The following is a 19,140-nucleotide window of genomic DNA, read 5'->3' as shown; positions in this document are numbered from 1 at the left end:
AATCTGGGGCTAACAGCGGGAGCTCATGCCACTCCCCGAATTCAAACCTGCAACCTTCTGGTCTGCAAGTTCAGCATCTCAGCACTTTAACCCACTGTGTCACTGATTATGATTATGATTATGATTATTCTGCAAGCAGCTATTGCTTGGCTTGCTGTTGTAGGTAGGCACACGCAGCTATTGCAGATTGTTCAGAGCTGTTTTTCAGCACAAGCTTTGTGAAGACATACTGCAGCAACCTCACACTGAAATTCTGTGTTTTGCTAGCCTTCCTTCAGCATCTCCCTTTACTGATGCAGGTACAAAAACTTCCTGCTAAACAGAGAACAAAGAGGGGAAAAAGTGAAAGCAAAATATTTGTTAAAACTCATAAAGCATATTCCCTAGAGCAGGGGTCCACACACTTTTTGAACAGAGGTCCAGGTCACAGTCCCTCAAACTGTTGGAGGGCCGGATTATAATTTGAAAAAACATGAATGAATACCTATGCATACCCCACACATCTTATTTGTAGTGCAAAAAACACTTAAAAACAATACAATAATTAAAATGAACAACAATTTTAACAAATATAAACTTATTAGTATTTCAATGGGAAGTGTGAGCCTGCTTTTGGCTGGTGAGATAGGATTGTTGTTGTTGTTATTGTTCACTTTCAAGTCGTTTCAGACTTAAGTTGACCCTGAGCGAGGGCCAGGTAAATGACCTTGGAGGGCCGTATCCGGCCCCCAGGCCTTAGTTTGAGGACCCCTGCCCTAGAGCATTGCTTCTCAAATGGTGGGTCCCAACCTTGCTCAAGGTTTGGATCCTGAAAACTTTGGCAACGGTAAAAGGTTTTTCTACATCACTTAGTGACTGTTTTAGACATTTACATGAATCTGTTGTGCAGTGATTATGGTAGACTCTGCAGAAGATACTTCAGCTATACTTCATTTAAAACATCAGCCTGTTTAGCAAACCTTGAAAATGCTGATTAGTCATCAGTAAATGTTTGGGTTTTATACCTGTTTTATATATCTGTATACCTGGAGTTACAAAAAAAATATCTGGCTGACAGGGGTTGTGAGAGGAATTTTAAAAAAAACAAAAAACCCTGCTCTAGAGAATATAGGCTAAGAGGATATTTATTGTCAGAATGACAGGATCAAAATATTGCTACAAAGAACCTTAAAAAACCCACATTGCCATTCACCTGACAAGTAGCCCAAACAAGTGGTTTGTGTGTCTCTGATGGTCCACAAAAACATGACCAGTGGGTTGTGCTTGCCTAGTGGTGACTAGTTGCAACCATCATCATCACCACCACCATCACCACCTTTATTTATATCCTGCCACCATCTCCCCAAAGCGACTCTGGGTGGCTCACAATCTTACTTCGAAGTGCCGCATATAAAACAGAAAATATATAACATATAAAACAGCAACAGAAGTCTAAAAACAACTACACGCATTAGCCAAACTTTCCTGTACTACATATTTGTAGCTAAAATTCAACTTGGTTGGTTGCAAGTTGTATGGACTTTGTCAAGGGAATGTGATAACAGTTCTGTTGTAATGAAAAGAATGACTAAACAGGTATAGTCATGAATCAACAATAATTCTGCCTTAATTATTATGTCAGAAAGTCGCTGTAACAAGACATGGCACCAGGAGCAGTCAATAGCCTCCTAACCCTCACAGCACCTTCAAGCTTCATGACAAATAGACTATGAGGTTCAACAGCTATTTGATGAACTATCTAACAGCTGCTAGGGACCAAGCACTGCTGCTGCACAGCTGGATCCATGCACCGCTGCATCATTAAAAGGCGACTAATTCCAAACCCGCATTACACTGAACATTGCTAACTTTATTTTGATGAGTTAATTGTGACCCTAATCAGCTGTGAACGCTTTTGGGAAAAGATTAACTTTTTGCAAAGAGGAAAGAGCTTCCTCTGAAAAGGAGCTGGGCTGTTATTAAAAGTAAATTGCTGTATAAAATCTTGATGCTGAGAGGTATGCACTTATGCCAAATTCATGAAACATTAAAAAGAAACATACGCATGAATAACCACCCCACCAAAGTTTGATTTTAAACAGGGATTAAAAGGTGGCCAGATGCAAATCAATGAACTGTGACAGTCAATGTTGCCTAGAGGATGTCAGGCTAAAATCAGGCATCTCTAATATCCTCCCCCAACATGGTTATCTACAGAGTAACATATTATTATAAACTTGATAGTATCTGGCCAAGGACAAAAGCAAAGCAATATTTGTAGTGGAAGAGAGTTGTTGCTATTTGCAGGTTGACCTGGTTAATGTTTTGCAGTACAAGAAATGAAATTATTACACCAAAGAAACTAGCAGAAAAAAGGGCAAGACAATGAAATGTCAAAACTTACCAATTAAGGTCTTGTAGAGGCAACATTTTGCTATGACCATAAAGGGTCACTCATTTTACGCTACTTTTCATGCCAGCTTCTAACACAATTTATCAAAAGTACTCTGGCTTTTCTCATTTGCACACAGAGAATGAAACAAACAAACAAAATAAATAAACGCTGTGCGAGGAAAATTGGTTAATCAGCATTCATGGCAATTTAATAAACACAAATTAAAAATAAATAAATCTCACAGTTCTCTTGAACTCCCACTTGGGCTTTAGCTAGTGATATTTTTTAAAGTAGTTTCATAAAGGGGGACAAAACATTAGACTCATGCACAACTTGCTGAAAACATTAGCAACAGGAAAGTTACATTATGCCCTCAATTGTTGCCGCTTGGCTTTTCTCAATAAATCACTTCAATGTAAAATAGACATTTTTGAACAATTGATGAACTATTATGACAATGATGCTGGGGGAAATGGAAGGAAAAAGGAAGAGGGGCAGACCAAGGGCAAGATAGATGGATGGTATCCTTGAAGTCACTGGCTTGACTCTGAGGAAGCTGTGGGCTGGTCCATGAGGTCACGAAGAATCACAAGCAACTGAACGAATAAACAACAAAACCCCAGTGTACCCCTATGGACACAGCCTTTTTGATTTAGAAGCAAATGGCACTACTGATTCAAGAATGTGTGTACAAAAGATGGACACTTATGTGTTTTTATGTCAGCCTTGAATGCTTGTAAGAGGCTTTCTTTTTCTCACTGCACTTCTTCTTCAAGCAGCTTCAAATCAATACTCTTATGTGCACTCTAATTTCCCAAATGTTTCAGGGGCAGCATCATTTATTGTTCTGATTTCCTCTGGAATGAGTCCATAGAAGACTTGTGACATTTTGAAGTATTTATTTTTTATTTACAAACCTATCTGTTGGTCATAGGTGGGGCTCATACTTTATCAAGCCAATTTACTGCTCCTCTAGATTTCTATGGTCTCACCATCTCCTTCAAGGCTTCAAAAAGCCCTGTTCTCTCTGAAAATACTTCCCACATGAGTCTTGGGTCCAGAAACCAAAGATCTCTTACATTTACATCATTGCTAAGAATGATGTATTTCTCCAGAAGTTGCTGAACTGCAATTCCCAGCACCCACACTAGAAGAAACAATGGTAAGGAATTACATCTAGAGTACTGCACAACTCCCATGCCCGTTTAAACCAGATACAACAGACAACAACAACAATTAATTTTTGTTTCCCTCCTCCATCTCTCCAAAAGGACTCAGGGCAGCTTACATGGTGAGAAACCCAAGAATCTTGCCAGAGAAGAAAGTATGAAAATCATATGACCATTGTCAAACCCACTTCAACTCCCTAAGAAAGTAAACGACCATTCTGGTAGAGCCATGAAGACAGCCTCCAGCAGTTCCACCCCTTCCATTAGCATCTCTCTTTACCTAAATCCCGATTTTAAGCACAAAAATCAAAGCATCGAATGATTTTGCAAATGCATCCAGTCCAATCCCACTCACACATCTTTTTGCCTCTGCACTAAGGATGAAAAGCATGCAAATAAAGTAGTGTTTCTCAACCTTTGCCCCTCCAGATGTTTTGGGCTTCAGCTCTCAGAAATCCCAAGGAACATGGCCAAAGATCAGTAATTCTGGCCATGCCTGAAACGTGAATAATTAATCATACAAGAATGTGTACAAAACATCTGGAAGACCAAAGGTTAAAAACCACTGAAATAGAATAAACTACTAACTGGTGAGTGTGTGCATAAATTACAAAATTCAGTGCATACCAAAGAAGTAACAGACAAGCTTCCTTGAACAAGGAAGAATAGACTTCTGAATAAATATGCACAGGATTGAGCAGTGAATCCTAATTTTTTGTGGATTTATCAACAGCATCCTGCCATCTATTTTGAGATATTATATCTAAATGGACTGAGCTGTAGCAGTTGGGAAGGTGAAACATCAGAAGACATTCCCAGAACGTGGTCTGGCATATGTAAATAACACTGCCACTGTGCTGTTTTTTCTCATCACTAAGGCAGTTATGTTGTTCTTTACTGTCTTGTACATGCAGTCCTATTCCAAGAGTTTTATAAGCAGAAGTGTGGTGGTGTTGCAATGCTAAGAATAGCCATTGTCAAAGGTGCCAAGTTAATCCACTGGAGGTGTGTATGACACATCCCCCTCAACAACAACTGCAGATCAGCACAGGATGTGCAGCTCAGCAAGAGCCTGGCTGTGACGCTCTTCAACTCTAGCTCATCCCAATTCTTAACTTTACTTATAAAATGTGTTTCCGCAAGTAAATGCAGTTAACAGGCAGCATATTTGCAATATGTAGATAAAAAAACAACACAGACAGAAACTAATTTGAAGAGTACCTACATTATATGTATGCATCTTTCCTTCTGTTGTATGAGTAACCTGTGGCCATCTATACATCCCCGACAGTATGACCAATGGTCAAGGATGGTGGCAGCCACAGACCAACAATATCCAGAAAGTCCTCTCTTTATACACAGTCTGAACCATATCTTTTGCCACAACTATGAGAGTGTTACAGAACAACAACTAACACTGCTGGATATCCAGGTGTTGCTGAATTTGCTATTTCCAGAATCCATGACCATTGGCCATGGTGTCTGGGTTCTCTAGAAGCTCAACTATAACACTATTTGGGGAACCAAGTTTGAGAACAACTTTGGAAAACTGCTAAAATCTGTTTTACATTTAAACTAAAGATTGATAATAAAACTGAAAACTAAAGTAATGTCTACAGTTCCTAGCATAATATAATTCACATTACTTGCCTTCTTTATACCTTAAAACCTATGGGACCCAGTACAAAAACTCAATTTTTGGTATCAGCAACAAACTGTCAGGATTTTACACATGCTTCTGACAGCTGTGATCAAAATGGTCTCTTTAGGTGAGACAAGAAGCTTACATACATGCACACCAACAAGAGCTTTTGACACTTGCACACCCACTCCTAAGGATCTTCCCATGCTGCTTGGCAAACTCCATCTGAAATTATTTCATATCAAAAGCAGTTCTGTCAATCAGTTTGAGTGTAAAAGGGAAAAGTCCAAAATCCCAATGCAGTGATCCTTGTATTGTGCCAAAAGGTTTTAATAATAGACAATCTCAAGAGGGCCTGAAACGTGAATAAATAATGATACAAGAATGTATACATAACAGGGAAAGGGGTTCAACTTCTGGAATGCTAAAGAACAGCAGGAGGCAGTCTGCCATCTGGTTCTCTGCCCCTGTGAATGTAAACATTGACAAAAGTCCATTTAGTGCAGCCCTGTTTCTAACACTTCCATGTCCAGTGCCCTTTGGCCAGTCACAAGCATATCACAAAACAGTGCAATCACTTCAACAAGCCCAGCTGCTAACAGATTGGGTTTCAGAAAATCTCTGATTCTGATTTAGGGAAGAGGATACACTACAGCAGCTAACCTAGACTGCTAAAAAAGTCTATAGCAGAGTTTTACCAGGGTGTCTGCTCTCTAATGCTCAATGGCAGCAGAAGGAAAGGTTTTATCCCCTTCCAGGGAATAGTGCAAGTGTGTTGGCAAGTTGAGGAAGTGGGTGCTAGTAATTCCATTTTTACAATGTTGCTCAGTACTCTGCTTTACTTTCTATCCCTTAACACATATTAAAGCGAACAGCAAATAAACAACCCCAAGCCCATATTTCAATGAATAATGGTCACAACTTGTATTAGTTATACATATGGCCCAGATGGGACTGGATCCAGGGATGGGAAAACTCCCTTGAAACCTCTGAACCCTATAACCTCAAGCCATGTGTCATCAGAGTGATGGAAATGGAATGCCACATGGGCCAAAAGCTTCATGCAGATCCCCCATCCCTTAAGTGAAGTTAAATTTATCGTCTACCAGCTGGTCACCTACATCTCTTTCACTCCTAAGGGTATGACAGCAGCATGTAATAAACATTTCAATGGTCAACATGAAGGTACACACATAGAAAAGCCTACAATAGGGGTCACCAAAATCCTGAGACTTTGAAGGTACAAAAAAACCCCTTGGAGTTTAGATCTCACACAAAGTTCAATACAAAACGAAACAGAAAATCAAGAATGCCTTTTAATAATTTCAAAACTCATTTTGACATTTTTGTTCCCCACTTTACAAATATTAATGAAATGCACATGAGCTACTGTAAAGTATAAAATGCTAAGTATAGCATAACAATTTGTTTAGGGAATTGCAAAATACCAAGGCAGTGTTTAATTTGGCTCATAATATTTTTACCATGACAATATTCCTTTTTAAAGCAATCTGGTGAGTTTTTATTTCAGGGCACGTGAATGATATGAAGAGAGTTTGAAGAATCCAAGATTGTCTCTAGGCTCAAATGCTAGAAAATATTTCAATGTACCACATAATTTGTCCCCACAGCAGCCTGAAACCCATTGTTTCGCAGTCTACCATTGAAATAGCTGCTTCTAAATACATAGCACTTTTACATAGCTTCAGAGAACAAGACATGTTATCAGCAAGAGTTTTATGAATGGCCAGTTTAGATACTGCAATTGACATTAACAGTTCTTTAAGCATTTAATTTCTCTATGACTTCTTTGTGTATTATATCCATGCCTGAAATTTGGGATAATGCATAATGGATCTAATACAGTGGACTCATATATTCCTTCAAAGCTGACATTGTAATGCATTTACTTAAGATGGGATAAGATTGTAGGTTTGACTTAAATAAACTAACTTGGCTTTTCACCTGGAAACATTCAACAGAAATAAGACCAACAACAAATTTATGGAGCTTGAGAAAAAACTAAATAGCATAAAACATCAAACCAAGGTCATTTTGACAAATTTCCACAGAAATGTTATTTCCAAGAATAGGGATCAACATATAGGTAAGCTGCTACCATTATATTAGATACATTTCTAATGGCAATGAATTTTAAGACTCTGCCAAGATGGTTTCTGAGAAATCGACAGCTACAGCAAGCGAGTGTTTTGGTTTATTTGTTGCTCTCAGGTAAAGAACCACAAACATGATACAAAAATGTGCTAGGTATTTTAAGGGTCCTGGGCCAACTGCCAAACTGTGACTACATATGTATGTAAAAAGCCAGAATTCAGAGTTGGTTGCCAAAATTGATTCTTTCTTTTTCTCTGAAGCAAAGCCAGCTTTTAAAACCAATCCATCAATCAAAGTGGCATTTTCACAGGAGAGTGCATATGTTCTTCTCTATGGATCCTCTCACACACCAGTCTCTGCTCAGCCAAGGCAAGAAAGGTGGCCACTAGAAGAGAAACTTAAGCAAGGCAATTTCATGCCTTATTTTCTAAAGTCATTTATGTCTACGCCAATTACATTTCAGACTAACTACATTTCTGAGCAAGTAGAACATGGTAAACTAAGGGTAATCAAATAGTTAAAGTTAAGTCATGGGTGGGCAAATGTGCCAGGAATGAGCAGCAATGTTCAGCCTGAAGCTCGGCAGCTAATTATATTGATATGCTTCCACCAACCTAGGAACCTTTCTGTTGTATTGTATAACAAAAGCAGATGATGTTTGGAGATTTCTGCAGGGTCAGATTGAAGCGAACGGCCATGTTTTTAGTTTATGGTGGTTCAAGCTATTTCAGCACACCCTACCAAGAGGAGGAGGAGGAGGAGGAGGAGAAGGAGGAGGAGGAGGAGGAGGAGCTGGGATTTTGCAAATGTCTTGGGATCAAAAAAAGGGGAACTACACAAGATGGGGTCTACAGACTGCACTCTCCACATTTCTGGTATATATGAATGCTTCCAAATCCCTCCTCCCTGACACTGCCTTTCACCCATACATATCACAAGTTTTTAAATAAATAAAGTGTTGGACACTTAATCCAGGAGTGATGAAGATCAGTCAGAGCTAAGGTATGAGGCAGAGAATACAAATCAACCCTTTCCTACATCAATGTCCATCATGGCACAAACCTGCTGGAAATGTTCTTGCACATCCAGAGGATGATATATTATTGGATCTTTTTGATTTTCCAGTTTTTTGGGTTTTTCTGTCGTGTCAGGAGCAACTTGAGAAACTGCAAGTCGCTTCTGGTGTGAGATAATTGGCCGTCTGCAAGGAAATGTCCAGGGGACGCCTGGATGCTTTGATGTTTTTATCATTCTTGTGGGAGGTTTCTCTCATGTCCCCACATGTGGAGCTGGAGTTGATAGAGGGAGATCATCCGCCTCTCCCCGGATTCGAATCTGTGACCTGTCGGTCTTCAGTCCTGCCGGCACAGGGGTTTAACCCACTGCGCCACCGGGGGCTCCAGTTTTCCTGTGCTTTCATCACAGAGACAATCAGAATTAGCTGCCTGAAGCAACTAGCCCATCTTGTATCATATTATTCATTATTCCATGCCCAAACAACAAGTAAAAGCAATTAAACAACCATTTAAAACAACATATGTAAACATTATATGACTAATGTCCATAGATCCAAAGCCCAATAATCAAACAGTCATATTCATCAATCCAGGATGAATTCCAACTATATTGCACAGATAATTAGGCTGGGCCAAATGCTTGCTCCCAAAGCCAAGTTTTCACTTTTTTGAGAAATGATAGGAGAGAAGTGGCCGATCAAATCCCACTAGGGAGGGAGTTCCATATATTATATTATTAGCACCAGAACTGAGTGAAAACATCAAGGAGCAAAAAACATTTCTACTGATGTATTTGTGAGTATTTTTCCCTGCTTGTTACTTTAAAATGTATACAAATGGGAAAGGATTGGGCCCTACTTAAATGTCTTTTGAAAAGGCTCAAACTCCACACCTGTAATTAAAATAAAGATGCTAAAAACATGCATTTTGCAGTCAGATCTATTTGAAATCTAACGGTAATTCAAAGCATCCTTGAGAGGTTACAACTATCCATTTGCCCCATTACATTTGGGAATTATTACCCTGGGCTTCTATGCTTGCGGCTTTACTTAAATGGTACTCTTCATATAGGCACTTTGATGTAAACCCAAAAGCTGCCGTTACTTTTATAACATTCTAAATATTTAAATATCCTGCTAGATATTACAGAACCAGTCATTTTCAAAAGACAGCCTGAAAGACACTCAAAATTCAGTGAAAGCCCCAGTGGGCTATTTAGAGATGAGAGAACTTAGGATGCATCTACACTGTAAAATTAATGCAATTTGATACCACTTTAATTGCCATGGTTTACACACACCTGCAATTTCTTTGATATTCTAGATGGGAAAAATCTGACCTATTGGGCTAAGCTCATTAAAAGCACAGCTTTTCATTGATTGCTTGATTTGGTTATTTGTTTGTTTACCTATGACTGCATATTTAGCCGTGTTAATTCTGTCTTAGTGCTGCTATTTCTTACTCATCCCTAACAGCTACATGGTATGCAAAAGGGAAATGGTTCTCTCTGTACTAAGAATAACCGCACCTACCAAACGGCCGAGTATTTACAGATTTTACAGAATCCACTGTGACAAAACCGATGTAAATTTCTTCATATATGCAAAGAGAAAAGCTTGGGATTGAAAAAATGAAGATGGGGTAAAGGAAACTCAAAGATTTGTCCATTCGTGGCATCAACACATAGTTGATGGAAGCTATAGGGTCACATATAAAACCACCCTGATCTAGACAAGATGTCCTTTAATTAAATCGCTTCTGGCATAAACAGTGAAGGGAAGTCTGGACCATATCTCCCACTTCCCCCTTCCCCAAAACCCAGTGGAGGGGATTCTGGATGAAATTCTCTACTCCAGCAAAGGCAGAGAGGGAGCTCTTATGTCTAGGAATATACTTTACATGCAGCCGCTAACTACCCTTTCTGGAATAGACTGCATGATTGTGAACCTAAATATAGCTGTATAGGGAGAGAAAGGTCTAAAAGGTCACAATGTTTATTTGTTGCTCTTCCCTCTTCATTTTTTCCCATGAACTTTTTGGGTCATAAATGCCTTGTAATTTGCAGCCTGCTTCCCAAAAGATCAAGGGTGATTAGTATAAATCTTGCTTTCATTTTAAAATGCACATTTCTAACAGAAATCTTCCATTAAATGAAAGTTAAGCCCTAAAGATATTTAGAAGAAAATTCTTTCGTAAGAGTGAGGGAAGGGTGGGATGTTTCTTCTTTAACACTTTAAGGGAGAGAATTAAAAAAACCTATCCAGATTGTTCTCTTTCGTTATTTCAACCCTTTTGCTTTTATGATTTTTAATATATGTGCATGTGTCCATTTTGCTGTATAAATAAATAAAATAAAAGTATTAATATTAAAGAAGTGATGTAACAATACTGGCAAAATGTAGAAGAAATTATATAATATAATATATAACTTTATTTTTGCATCCCGCTACCACCTGCCTGAAGGGACTCAGGGCAGCTTATATGGGGACAAGCCCAGTCAAACATATGTCAAAACATAGCACAGTAATATTTATAAAAGCAACAACATAAAGCAACATAAAATATCATCAGCAAACAACCCGTGGCCTGGCATAGTAGCCAAAATTAAACTGCATTCAAAATGAAAACTACTTTTTACAAGAGTTTTGAACTCAAGACACTGACAATTTAAAGTATAAGGTAAGGAAAAAGATTCCCCTTGACATTAAGTCTAGTCGTGTCCAACTCTGGAGGGTGGTGCTCATCTCCATTTCTAAGCTGAAGAACCAGCATTGTCTGTAGATGCCTCCAAGGTCATGTTGCCAGCACAATTGCATGGAGTGTTGTTACCTTCCCGCCAGAATGGTAATTATTTATCTACTCACATTTGCATGTTTTCAAACTGCTAGGTTGGCAGAAGCTGGGGCTAAAAGTAGGAGCTCACCCCACTCCCTGGATTCAAATCACCAACCTTTTGGTCAGCAAGTTCAGCAGTTCAGCAGTTTAACCTGCTGCACCACCGGGGGCTCCAATCTTAAAGGACCAAAATTTAAAAATAGGAAACACTTTTATTGCCGGGCAAAATCCAAAATACTTAACTTGAGAAGTTTTGAGTTCAGTAACAGCTAGGCCAAGCTGTCATATCCAATTCCCAAATAACACAGAATTTCAGAATCTTATAGAAATCCAGTACAAACTAGGAATATGCACACACAATGATGAAAGCGTGTATTAAAAAAGCACAGTAGGACTGTCTGCAGATGATGTGCTTTTATTGTTTATAATGATTCTACCTACAGCAAAACCCACTTCACATGAGACAGCTTTGAGTAAAATCCAATTAAAAATCCACCTGGGGGAATCGATGTATCTACTTAACAGGGTCTGAATCATTTTTTCTTTTAATTTTCTAGTATCACATTGTTTGTGTACCCTGCATTATAAACAGCTTCTTCTTTAGTTTATGTTGGAACTTATCTGCGATTACTCGTTCCTGTAAAATTAAAAAAAATAATCTACGTATGAAATTGAACAATAAGGCAATCAATTGGATCAGATAGACTGATGAAAAAAGGCCCTCCAAAAGTACAGTTCCTAGGGCCATCATAACGCTTGGATAGTTCAAAAACCCTCTTCTCATGCAGACTCACTGTAACAAAGAACTGAGTAACAGAAAGTGTTTGATTAAAGTTTTCCTCCTTCTCTTGGCAACTAGATTAGAACCCAACAGTGCTACTAGTCTCAAATGCATGGAAGATAACATTATTAGTGGCTAATAGCCAAGACGAGGAAGATGGGCATCCTCACATTTCATTCATCACTTGAGTCAAGATTTTTGGAAGGTCAAAACGAACAAGGATTCCCAGTGAGTGAATTTGTTAGTTTAGCATAAGAACACAGTCACAGTACACACCATTGATGGGAAGAGCACAGTAGATGTTTTGATCTTGAAAGCCGCTCCTTTTTCATGAACCCAATTTGGGGAGATCAACCCTAAACGTAAACAGAGACATTGGTAAAATATCAAACTCCCGCCAATCTATGCCTCTTTCACTGCTCAGCTGAGACAGCTGCAAGCTCTGAAAATAAGCGGGTGCGCTGCCAGTGGGAAAACACACTGTCCCAGCATCCTGGAGGCTGGCAGGAAAAGCCAGCTTAAGAAAAGATTTAACTAAGGCCGGACAAGCCAAATGATGCTATACAGCAACTATGCTTCCCACAGAATCAAAGGTAAAGCTGTGATCATGTCAGTAACGGCAAAACTGGAAACTAAAAATAGTGCGGTAATTTACCCACAATGTACATAAGGTTTCATTTACCACACTGCAGAAACATCAACTCATTGGACACCTACTGCAAGATGAAACACCTGATTGCTTATTTAGCAACAAGACATGGAGCAACCTAAAGAGACACTCTGGAATTGCCTGCAAGGATGGACTACCATTTTACCTGCAGTAAAACCAGCACTTCAAGAAAATTCACAAAGTATTATTATGATTTTATAGTTAGAAAGAAAGTCATATGTCAATTATGATTAGGAAGAAAACTATTTGCCAGTTGTCTTGGGCACTGAAGAGGCCAAGTTCAGTGCCTGTAGGGAAACTTCTGCTTCCATAACATGAATACACATATAATAGTTCCCAATATATTCCTGTCTGATTATTAAGATCCACAATAGAAGTCCCGCCAGTGTGTCCTTAACTATATGATGATGTGGAAGATATCAGGATGAATATCCAGGGGATAAATTACTGAGTCAGGATGACAAAGCAAGTGTCTGATGAAACCAGAAATGTGCGCTTTCATTAGGTAGTGAATGATGAAACCATGAAGGTATAATTGTATCACGTTGATATGTATAAAAGCAAGATAGACACCATGTGATGATTGATGGTTCTTCTGGATGGTGTTTGTCAGTGCATACTGAAGAGAAGACATTTGCTTAAAGAAACTTGCGGTGAAGAGGAGAACTTAGGGCTCATCCAGACAGATACAAAAACTGGGAACTTTCTCGGTTTTGCTGGAGGTGTCCAAACGATGCTTCCAGTAAAAACAAATTAATTAAATACCTGGTATGATCCCAATCTTAGGTAAGATCGGGGTCTTACCAAGTGTGGGCCCTATGTGGATTGGGTCACACTTTCTCCGGGCCCAATCTACACAGCCATCTCGGTTTTTCGAGCTCCAAGAGCCCAAAATAAACTCAAAGGACACCCACCCCCTCCCTCCAAACCGCAAAATAACCCCTAAAAGAACACCTCTGAGGATGTTTGCCATAGATGCAGGAGAAACGTCAGGAGAAATGCCTCTAGAACATGGCTCTATAGCCCGAAAAAACCCACAAGGACCTAGTGATTCCAGCCATGAAAGCCTTCGACAATACAACCCCTAAAAAGTAAAAAATGATATCTGGCCACCATTATGTTCCTCCTTGCACTCTCCTGGAGTGGGAAAATAACGTGACAGGAGACAAGGGAGGGGATTTTCCTCTCCCCCCCCCCCCAGTCTCCTGACAGGAGGAGGATCATAATGATGGCCAGGTAAGTTTTTACTTCTTAGGGGTTATTTTGGGGGGCTTCAGGGTGGCTGCATGCCATCCCAGTTGTTACCGGGATGGCATTTAGCCACCCTCTCTAGGAAAGCCCAAGTTCTGCGGGGCTTGTGGGGACTCAAACCTGCGCTGAAGCAGATTTTCAGAGCCTGACAGAAGAGACCTTCTCCTGAAATCCTCAGCTATAGGGAACATTTTAATAAATTAGAACCCTGTATATCCATGTAAAAATCTATGAATGTTTGCCAAAAAAAAAAAAAACAACTCCAAAAATCTTGGTCGACTTTTGCACGGGTCAATGTAGCTACTGTATCTTGATTCTTATCAAAAAAGAAACCATCCCTTACTCTGTGTAGATTGGCAAAAGGCAAGAGTTTGGTCTAGCCAAGAAAAATAAAAAAAAACATCAACCCTCCCTTTACTTTCTCAATTAGGGTGTCGTTCTGGTTTTTCTGAATGCCTAGATGAGGAACTGATGGTGGTGGTCATGGTAGCAAGGGGTAGCTGCTTCCCAAATAGCATCTCTGCAGAATAACTCTTGACATATCCAAGGGTCATTATCAAAATTCATAATTTATACAAGAGATTGACTTACACATGAGTATAAATGATACAATACAGGCTATAGAGAGGTCCTCTTATATCCCATTGATCTCAACAGGAGGATGCTAATTAAGTGATTAAAATCTCATTGATATTGGTGAGACTTGACAGAATTTAGCTTTGATTGAGTGACATTATGTACAGCTTTGCTTAATTTGCATAGTTCTTTTTGTGCTGATCCTGTGCTTTTAAAAAAGACTGGATTGAAATGTAGGCAGAAAATATGTGGCAAGCAAAAAATGAGGAATGGGGGAGAGGAGCCTTGGTTTATTGGGAACATTTATGAACAAAACAGTTCATTTGTATACCAAAAAATCTTTTTATTATTCACTGCAACCTGTAGAATCAACCAGACCTTGCAAATATTTTGTGGATAATTGCTCACATACTACTCCCATAGCAACTGAATGGAGAAAAATTATGTGAAGTTACTTTTCATAGCTCTATAATCAACAAATAAGCAAACTCACATACAGTGTGGCATTGATTATACTTTTTTAAAAAATCCAAAAGGCAAACCTTGATTTTGCCAATTTATATAAATAATGCCTTTTTACTTAGCTATTTTATCCAATGATATGAGCATCAATGGATTTTGGTTTCCATGTGGGGCGCTAAAACCAAACTCCAGTAATAATCTGTGGACTCAAGTCTCAGAATCATATGACATCTACCACTTAGTGTTTTTTCACCCTTGATGTAACAAGCAATCTTATAGATACAATGCAGCTAACCTGCATCTGCACTGCCAGAATAAAATAGCAGGTGATTCAGTGAGAAAACACATATGAGGACATGAGCAAATGCAAAATCCCCATAATCCTTATATACATCAGGGTTCTGATAATATATAAAACACATCATGTCACAAAAACAGTGGCAAGCAGATGTCAATGTACATGTAGAAAGATCTGCTTCAGCAACGCATGAAGTAACCTACAGAAACAGCAGAGATGGGTCTACTGGGAATCCTAGCATAGCCAATTCTTTCACAGGAACCTGGAATTCAATTGATTCAATACTCCCAAGTATCTGTTTAGAACAAGCTTTTATTCCAGTCATGTTTCCCCCCTTTGAGAAGCTGGTGGTACCTAACTCCAAAAATACAATGCATACAATCCAGCATAAAGATGCTGCAAGATTTGACATTTTTCATGTAGCAGCAAGTCAATATAATACTTGCAAGTGATGGGATAACTTAGTAAAGGATTGAGTCCACTGTAAATAGGCAGAGGGTGGCAATTACATGCTCAAGCCTAAAAGGAAGAAAATGAGAAGGACATATTAGTAGTCCTCAAGTTACAGGTTCTGTAGATTTGTCCTTAAGTCAAATTTGTTTGTAAGTCAGAATAGGTATATTTTTAAAGTGTAACTCCATATATGTGTGTGTGTGTGTGTGTGTGCGCGCGCGCGCCTGCCTGCCTGCCTTAGATAGCATGGGGAAGAGTGCTTGTTTTGCTGTCTGTGCCCCTGTTCAGAAGATTTCACCTCACTTTCTGTCCCTGTGATCATTGGATTTTGAAAAATGTGGCTTTTTGTGGAAACAAGGATTGGTGAGAAAGCTTCAGTGAAGACCCTTTTTCCCCATGATAACTTTTTCAGGAGTAAATTGTCCTTCCTGGTGGTAGATTTTTCTCGCTGCCTGTGGTCTCACCCCTGTTCTTAACTATGAATCATTTGTAAGTCAGATGTTTGTAATACAAGGACTGCAGCCTTCACTTTTGGTCCTTCGGTTCCAGCTGGGTGGACTCTGTACAGCCTTGTTAGAATCCTAACAACTGATTAAGAGAATGAGATGAAATCTATACCCACACTGTTAAAATTCACACGTGATGCCATGTTTCCATAAAACAAGGAGCGTCAGTGAGGTTGTTGTCGTGTGCCTTCAAAGTCATGCCTGACTTATGGCAACCCTGTTGCTGACTTTATTTGCAAGACTTTTGTGGTTCACCATTGCCTTCATCTGAGGCTGAAAGAGTGCGACTTGCCCAAGGTCCTGCAGTGGTTTTCTAAGGTTGAAGAGGATTTGAACCCTGGCCTCCTGGATTTCTTGTCCAGTACTCAAATCAATATATCACACACTGGCTTGGTGGACTCATAGGCAGACTAAAGGGAGGTAGGCAAGCAGGCAGGAAGCAAGTCAAACTCAAATGGTATATCTTTTTCAGCATTCCTTACAAGAAATCAGCATTCAGGGAAATTGCAGATGTCTCTTGAGTACAATTACTAGACCTTTTGCAGTCTCACCTTTCTGTTACACTCCATGAATCTCAAGGCAGCTTCTCATATTTGGGGGGGAGGGGAGAAACAGTGTTCATCATCAGCCACTTACAAACCATGTGAATCAAGGTCCTGAAGATTTTTGAATGATGGTGTCCAAAAGGGTGAACTCCAGTCCATGCAAGCTTATGCTACAATAAATCTGCTAGTATTTAAAATCCCGTGTGACTCTTCTCCTGCTAACATGACTGACTCTCTAGACCTAATTTATGTTTGGATAAAGCCACTACAGTGCATATGTCCCATTCTCAACATGAAATGTGCAGTACATTACTTTCTTTTTGTCAGTATTATTATGGGAAACTGATTAAGGACTGTTTTCATAAAATGATTAAGTGCAACATTAGCAGCATTTCAAGTCTACAGTTAAGTCCAGACCTAAGGCTTTAAGTAACAGGCAAAGAGTACCATGTCATAATTGTAAACACACTCTCACACCTCTTGGTGAAGTTTCTGTTAATGTTCCAATATGTTCTAGGCACCAAATAAATTCCCCATTTGTGCCTCAAAAACGCAGGAGATGATGAATAGCCATTTTGTGCTCAGATTTCTGTCTTTCTTTATTAGTGTTATGACCAGCCCCACCATGAGGCAGAATGAAGTGGTGGCCTCAAGTGACGAACTCTGATACAATGCAAATGCAGCAAATTGTATGTTTAAGTTATTACTATTGTACTTTGAGTGCAACAGAGAATTCCAGTAGGATTTCCCATCTTGAATATAATTTGATCACTATGGAAGGATGAATTCAGTCCTGATCTGATTTCTTCCACCAGACTCTAGTAAAAGCACAGTAAGATGAAGAGACTCACTTTTCCCATCTGTACCCCAGGTCGGTCAACCACTGGAAAAAATGATTTAAACTGAGAGTTGCACCAGTCATTCATGGCATCCATGACAGTGTTATTGGGTAGGAAATGCTTTCCTCTCAGACTTTTCGTTATAGGGGGGAAATGATGGAAGTCTGATGGTGTGAGGTCAAGCGAATATGATGGGTGTAGTAAAAATTAAAAGCCATGCTGTCCTGAGGGTAGTGTGATCCACAAGACAAATCTCACTACTGGGTATTGCCATTTTTCCTGACCCCCCCCCCCCCCCCAAAAGTAGTATTCTGCACACGGGTGAAATTTGTATGATGAAGAGTTACTTTTCCCCAGAAAATATTGGGTCATTCCACAGTGGCTCCTTTACAGGTAGGATCAAGACTTTTCATCCACCCCTCATATATTTAACATTGCATATACTATATAGCTGCCTGTGGGTGAGAATACAGCCAGTTCTCAGTATCCATGGATTTTACACCCATGGATTCAATCTACTACAGTTCAAAAATATTCCGAAAAAAGCAAATCTTGGTTTTGTCATGTGCTGAGCACTATGCTGATATGTAGGCATGCTTCCTCCACCACTCATTTGAATCGTCTTATATAAGGACCACCATTGTATCCAATAGATTTGAGCATCCACAGGTTTTAGTATCTACAGTGAGTCCCTGAATCAAACCTGAGCAGATACTACAGAGCAAATAAAAAACGCTGTGTCCTCATATTTACAAGTGAATTTTAACTGCCATATAGCTACAAATGCCAGACTGTAAACCATCGCTAGTATCAATATGAAACTTACTTAAGCTGCTTCCTTTGGAGATTAGAATTTAACAGTAGTTTTACAAGGGAACTCAAGAGCTGTGGCTCCAATTTTGACAACAAATGTTAACATACTGTTGCATTAAACATAAATGCAAGAGAGCATGACTTAGAAGGGAATATTAGCAAATGAATGGAGAACTACAATATTTCATCGCATAATAGCCTCCACCACATAATAGTCACACACCCCTTTGGTGGAAGGCAAAATGGGCTTTTTGCCTTTCCCTGTATAATAGTTGGGCTGAGGATGTGACTGCCCTTTTGGTGCTGTGGAGCTTAACTTGGCTGGGAACTGAGTCAAGTCCCACAGCGCCAAAAGGGAAAAAGAACAGGAGGAGGAAAGTGATGCTCAACTTGTCTGCGCAGCTGCTGCTCTGAAAGAGCACCCACACAGGCAGGTAAACCATCAATCGCAAGTCTGCACCCCCATATTGATTATTATGTGGTGAAAGAAGCACCTAAAATTGAGTTTTTTTCACTGCATACTAGTCGCCATCATACAACAGTCGCATGGAGACTATTGGGGAAGTACAACTATTATGCAATGAAATCCGCATCTTTAATCCAGAATAACTCCAACATGTATGTCCTTTACTTTCTATTATGGGGCCTGAAGTTTGAAGCAGAACAAGAGCTCTGTGGAAATCAAACAGCTGTGTGTTCTCTTCAAGAGAAACAGATGTAGTAAGGATACTCTCTTTTCCAGTTCTGACTGCTTTCATTGCCAAAGCTATTTCTTCTACTTATCTTGCAGTAAAA

General features: G+C 39.4%; 1 protein-coding gene across 8 annotated transcripts in view; it reads right to left on the bottom strand.

The window, feature by feature from the left end:
* The window catches only part of SEMA5B (semaphorin 5B), a 498,410-nt gene that overhangs the window by 365,904 nt on the left and 113,366 nt on the right, over positions 1-19,140 (bottom strand). The window contains exon 2 of one of the 8 annotated variants that reach the window (XM_067473371.1): positions 12,209-12,288. The exons of the other annotated variants lie outside the window; for them this stretch is intronic. The gene's annotated coding sequence lies outside the window, so the exon portion shown is untranslated. The remainder of the gene's footprint in view (positions 1-12,208; positions 12,289-19,140) is intronic. 8 annotated transcript variants of the gene reach the window in all.

This window comes from Anolis sagrei, chromosome 1 (genome assembly GCF_037176765.1).
Source record: "Anolis sagrei isolate rAnoSag1 chromosome 1, rAnoSag1.mat, whole genome shotgun sequence".
Taxonomy (NCBI): Eukaryota; Metazoa; Chordata; class Lepidosauria; order Squamata; family Dactyloidae; genus Anolis; species Anolis sagrei.
Note: the sequence above shows the minus strand (reverse complement) of the source record. Positions and strands in the feature narration are given on the sequence as shown.